The following is a 6746-nucleotide window of genomic DNA, read 5'->3' as shown; positions in this document are numbered from 1 at the left end:
AGCAGAGCACCATCAACACCAAAACCAGCAAGAGCAAAAATATCACCGATGTCAAAATCCAGAGCAACAGCAAGAGAATTAAGGACCTAATCAACAAGAGTAAGAACAGTATCAACCACATCAACAGATTGTATCAGGGGAAGAGAGGATGGCACAGTTACCTCAGACTGTGTATGTGTGTGTGTGTGTGTGTGTGTTTGTGTGTGAGAGAGAGAGAGAGAGAGAGAGAGAGAGAGAGAGAGACAGACACTAGGAATTGAATGTACAGACATTCTGCAAATGAACTACATCTCCAGCCCTACTTATTTGTTTATGTATTTATTTTTATTTAGAGACAGGGTTTCATGAACTGTCCTTCAACCTCCTGAGAAGCTGGGATTATAGGTGTGCATCACCATGGGTAGCAGCTCAGTTTTTTTGTATTTACTTTTTCAAGAAAGAAATAATGCTCCAGGATGCTTGTCACCTCTGTTCTCTAGAGCAAGAGACCACCTGTAGCCTCAAGAGACCTAGAATGGAGAATCTAACTCCAATTGGTTTATTGAAGAGACATCATCCATCATGAGGAAAATCACAATACTGAGCATGAACTGTTCCAAAAAGTTACATAAGGATAGGTTTACATAATTTGGGGAAGTGGTCCTTTTAATCTTTTCTGTGCCCCTACATTTTTACCCTGACCATGCTTGGTTATGAGATTCCCACAAAGGCTTGGAACCAAGGAAAAACTTCCTAAAGCAAAAAGTGGTTTGGACTGTGGTGAGTGACAGTGGCCTCATGTTCACTACTTACAGTGTTTTGTACCAAAATAAAATGACCTCTAATTGAATTGATTAATGATTTTAAGACCTCAAGGTTTGAGAGGCAGAACAATATAAGACCCCAAATTCTCCAGTCCTCATTACTTGATGAGAGCTTCCTGATATGGCTCAAGATTGGGATGTGAGTAGGGCTGGACTCTGGTACGCTTGGAGGATAAGGATGCTCCAGGAGGAGGTTTGAACCCATAGCCATGTGTAGGGAAATGTGAGGACTGGGGCTATTGCATATTGCCAATGTTCCCCTCAGAGTGTGGCACACAGAAGGGAAAACATTCTATCTGTGTTTTCACCAATGATAAGTATTGCTGGACTGTCACTTCACTAATTCTGGACACTGCATTTTTGTGAATATAGCTGAAGATGGCATTAGATTTCAGCCTCCATATCTCACAACTGATACATCCTGAGTTCTCACTGTCCTCTGAAATTCCTAAATTGTATTATACTTGTTGCTTCTAAGACATTTATCTTCCACATTGGATGTGTGTGGTGAAGTTTGGGTAGGAAACAGGACGAGAACCTACTAGAATTCAAGAAATTCTAATGCAAAGGAGATCCTACCCTTTAGTCACATGCTTTTAATGGAGTGAGCCTCATAGAGGGATCACCATAGGTTTGGGGGCTTAATTTAGCTTGTTGAGATCAGAAATTCAGTTATTACCTCATCCGGAGTTTGTCACAGGGCAATGATTACTGTTCTCCAGAAACAGAGTTGAACTATCCACACCGGCTACAAGTGGCTGCATCCTAGGATGAGTCTGCTAAGAGAGTAGTGGAGTGCAAAGAGGTGTTTGAAGAATAGGAGATTAATGCAAAATGGCTTGGATACACTTTTGGAACATTTCCCTGAAACCAGTGTAGCTGAATTGATCTCTGACTTTTGGGAGATTTCTGTCTCTGTGGGAAGATTGAGCCATATAGGCTCAGTGGCCCCTCTCCTTGGATGGTGTCAAAGCCACATTGACACATTATTTTGTTTTTTGTCTCCTTTTTCCCTAACCTCCATGGAGACACCCCCTGCACAACTGCCCAGCCAACTACCCCTCTGTTATGACAACACAACAGTAACCTCAGCCAAGTTACAACATAATTGAGTAGGTTACTGTTTTCTGTATACCAAATTCCATTCCTGCTATGTCTTACCAAGGATTGGACTTGGGACATGACCTGGTCCCTTGATGGAGACTTGAGACACATCCGATTCTCATCACATCAGTGATATGCATCCAAATTCTTTCTGAGTCTCAACTCTTTCTGCAAAGAGCTGAGCTCATACATTTCTTGTTGATTTTGTTTGGGTCAGGTTCCAAGAGCAGTTTGGTCTAACTTGGCCTCTCCATGAACAATAGAGGAGTTGGGATTGGGTGGAGGGTGTGCCCCTTGTGGGATTTGGCACAGCTTCACCATAAGTATCCAACATTTAACTCCCCCAGAACTGATAATAATCAGTTCTTACATATCAATTTATTTAGTCACTCTAAGACAACTAGTGACATATATTTTTACCATGTTTATTGATGAGAAAATTAATTTTTAGAAAGTGTGAGGCCTTGTTTAAGAGTTGCACAACTAATCATGAGCAGAGCTGAATCCAGAAGGTATCCTGATTACATATCCAGGTTTCTTTCTTTCTTTTTTTTTTATTTGTCTTTACCTAAAAGTTGGTAGAAATTCCCTTCTTCACTACTTCTTCCAGGGCTTTCTTGTCTCTGAGCACTTGTAGGAACCTAACAGAAGAGGAAATCATGCCAGTTCCAAAATCATTTGATACATTGTTCAGATATAAAGTAGAAGACACACACAAAAAAAATAACTCTATTTCTCAGGCTGTGGTAACCATGAAATGACTTGGTCATAGTGGTTGAAGAGGAGGTAAGAGACTCGAGTAGATTACACAGAAGGCCTTCTTTTTCTAGAGACTCAAGATGTCCTGAAAGAAGCATCATTGGATAATGGACCAAAAAATGGTCTCTGCCTATGATAGTTTGTTAAGGTTGCCATAACAAAATTCCACAGACTTGGAGTCTTATACAACAGAAATTTATTTTCTCACAGTTCTGGGAACTATAATCCCAGGATTAAGGCTTTGGCATATCTGGTTTCTCCTGAAGCCTCTCTCCTTGGCTTGAAGATGGCCACCTTTCCACTGTGCCCTCAGATGGCCTTTCCTCTATGCACGTGTATCCCAGGTCTCTTTTTGTATCCAAATTTCCCTTATTATAAAGATGTCAGTCAGATCAGATTAGGGCCCACCCTAATAGTCTAATTTTTAACTTAATTATTCTTTAAAGGCTCTGTCTCCAAATATGGTCACATTGTGAAGTACTAAGAGTTATGGTTTCAACATATGATTTTTTTTTTGGTGGGGGGAGATACAATTCAGCCCATAACAGTGCCTTTTGTTCCTCATAGCTTGGGCTGAACTAGTTCCCCATTTAGGTTTAAATAAATAGCAACTGGATAAAGACACATTTTTTTTAGATGAACCATGTGGGCTGGGAGGAGTTAAGATATTAATTGCCACCTAGTATCTGCACCTCTTCTCGCCAGTTTCCAGTTCCTTCAACCCAGATAGGTCAAGAGTTTTAGGGTTGCTTAGTAATCACTCATTGTCTGCTTGCTGGCAGAAACTTGGTGGTTTTTTTTTCTCCCTTTCTGCTGCACTGTCACTTTTGCCTGTTTGAAAAGTTTGGTCTCTTGACTTTCTAGAGAAGAGCATGGAGAATAAATTTTTTTTCTGTATTTATAGATCTTTGATCCAGAAATGAACATTTTTTTTTCTTTAGGCAATAGTAATCATCAATATGGTGGACATAGATTTCAGACTTCTTAGCAAACCTCCAGGTTCAAATATTTGGTCCTGTTGCTCCTGTAGTTAGGCACATTTGTCAGACTGGTTGTTCTAACCTATATCCAGAAAATACACTTTGGGGAAGTGTAAAATGGATTTTAATAACTTTCCATTGGTTAGGAGACAAATTCTAAACTCTCCTCAGCATTCAGAGTCCTTGGTAATGCAGACCAGCACTTCTATCCAGCTTCATCGCCTGCTACTCCTCAACATAACTCTTGCACTCAAACTCTATAGAATTTTAGTAACCAAAACTTTTCTCATGTAGCCACACCTTTGCACATGCTGTTTTAGAACACCCTTCTAGAATCCCAATGATGACCTTCTTCCTTCCTTTACCTTTTGCCTGCCTTCTATCTTTTTATTTTTCCTTCACATCTCATTTCAAGTTGTTTGTGAAACTATTCCTGCCCTACCAAGGAAGTTAAAAACTCCTATTTTGTCACTCTAACTTATACATACTGTTTTCCATGTTATATTTAAATATTATACGGTAAACACGTTGGATTAACTGAAACACTGTGTTTATTTGTCTATTTTCCCCACTAGACAGGGACCTGGCTCACACTAAGTACTCATGTGTTTGTTAAATGAGTGAAAGAAAGAAATGGGAAAAGGACATTGCCAAGGATGAGTATCTGTCCCTGCCTGTCTTCCAACATAATCAACATAATTTCTGTGATTAAGATGTTGATATGGGAGTGAAATAGGGCCAATATTTGGTTCATATAACTTGGCCTAGGCTCCTAGCTAGTTGACCATTATGGGAGCTGATTTAATCCAAGCCAAATTTCCAATGTTGGGCCCTAAGAAGACTAGTTTTAGTCGTCAGATTAACCAAAACCCGGGAAGAGATAAGTAGTTTAGGAGAAGGCAGGATGGCCTGATAGATATGTTCCTGGAAAGAGAAGGTATCATGCTGGGCAGTCCCATGCCCATTACTACCCCCATGAAGTGACTTGGTCATAGTGGTTGAAGAGGAGGTGAGAGACCCATGCCCATTACTACCCCAGGGTCCCTGACCAGAACATTGCCACACTGGTGGGGAAATGCCAGCCTGGAAATTGCCACACATAGATTCTGGGGAGGTAGTATGGAGGTGGGGTGGAGGGAAGAATGGTACAGAGGGACTGATGCAAAAACCAACTGTCATTCTTGAGCAACTGAAGAGGAATGGGCTAGCAGTCCAGACTCTTTCTGCTGGGACTTCCCTTCCACAATGACTCTGCAGTCCAGAGTCTGGGGAGGCGGTTATAGCGGCCACCTCAGGCCAAGACTGGGCTAAAGGTGATTGCAGATAAGCTACCCACCCGTGCGCTCCCAGTCAATTCTACTTGCCTCTGTTCTTACATCAGATCTGACAATAACCCTGCAATATAGGCAGGGCAAAGATTATGACTTTTGCTTGACATTTAGGATGTGAATTCCCAGCTTCTTCCTCTCAACTGTTCAACTCCTCTTACCTCATGGTCCCTCCATGCCTAGAGCCTAAGCCCTGCTGTGACTTGGAGTATTATATCCATCCAATTTAACAGGTCCTTGACCTTTCCATGTATTCAGTATCTCCATTTCAAACTAATCATAATGTTAATCCCAGTATTATCATCCCTTCTAATTTATGTTATACCAAGGGTATCAGTCATTTATCCACTAAATCTTATTTAATACCTCCTACTATTTACCAAGTGATATGCTAGTACTATCCAACACATCAACAAATCGGTTAATAAAACATGGTCTCTGTTAATTGGATAGAGCTCCCAATATTTTTAAAAAATCATAGGATCTAGAACCATGGAGGTGACATACAAAAAATGAATAAGTAGGCCCAAATAAATTATTCAAAATGGTAGGAATTTCTATGAAGGAATCAATAGGTTTCCAAGTGTGTGAAGAAAGAAGGATAAATAAAGCTATTTTATTGAGGGTTAGCAAGGAAACCATTCCATGGAAAAGACATTTTAAGCTAAGACCTGAAAAGTGAGAAGGAGGCAATAATGGGTTGAAAGGAATTTCAAAATCTCTGAGGTAGGAAAGACCCAAGGATGTACACCATCCAGCAGACTAGGATTGATAGCCATCTGGAGACAGCATGATATGCAGGAAGGATGTTGAATACAACCTTAGGAATTCCCAGCTTTTAGACTCACCCTGCAAAGAGTTCTTTAAATGAGCAGAAGGAAACCAGCATATATGGTGGATCTTTCATGAGCTAGTTCCTTTCTGACATGTTTTTTTTTTTTTATTTCCAAGTCTCAGAAAGATCATTTGTATAACAACAATGTGAGACTATTTGATCCCCAAGGGCTCTTACAGCTTGGAGAGATTAGTGAGTTCAACCTATAGTTCCATCCTCCAGTTAGGAAGCTGAGACCTTTGAAGGTGAAGTGCTTTTGCCTCAGGTTGTCCAGTGAATAAGTATATTCTTCTGCTCTATGCCTGATTAACTAGGATAAGGCTGAAATAGTCTCATCTGAACTAAAAACTAGGTGAGGAATCCAGACCCTTGGCACTGCCTAAAAAGGAAGGTATGGATGGGAGGGACTCTATCTTGGATACAGAGGGAGGAACATATCTAGTGAGCCCTTTGACAGTGTGCTTTTTTTCCCCATGCCAACAAAGCTTTTCTTAGCAGCAGATATTTCCAGGAAGAGCAAAAACTGCAACAGAGCGTTCTGGGTGGATAAGGTTTATCGTGGCAGGGACAGAGACCCTGGAAGGGGGTTAGATACAAAGTCCAGAACTGATGTGCCTTCCTGTTGTGGGGGGGCATCCTAGTGCTTCAAGTGCGCTTTAGTTAGCTTCTAGTAGTAAATTTTGTAGCTGCTACTAATTATTCTCCTTCTCCTCCACCCTTTTCTTCTTCCTCCTCTTCCTTTTCTGGCCTATGCAATTCAGAATGATCAAGGCAGCTATGCCCATTGGTAACTCTAGGCCCAGGCTCAGGCTCAGACCAGCACTAGTCTTAATATCTATCCCAGATTGAAATGGAGGATAGAAGAAAGTAAAGAAGAGGAGGAAAAAAGAAAAGGAAAACATGATGGGAGAGAAACAAATAGAAGGAAAGGAGAGGA

Source organism: Marmota marmota, unplaced genomic scaffold, assembly GCF_001458135.2.
Source record: "Marmota marmota marmota unplaced genomic scaffold, marMar, whole genome shotgun sequence".
NCBI lineage: Eukaryota > Metazoa > Chordata > Mammalia > Rodentia > Sciuridae > Marmota > Marmota marmota.
This window is presented reverse-complemented; position numbering follows the sequence as displayed.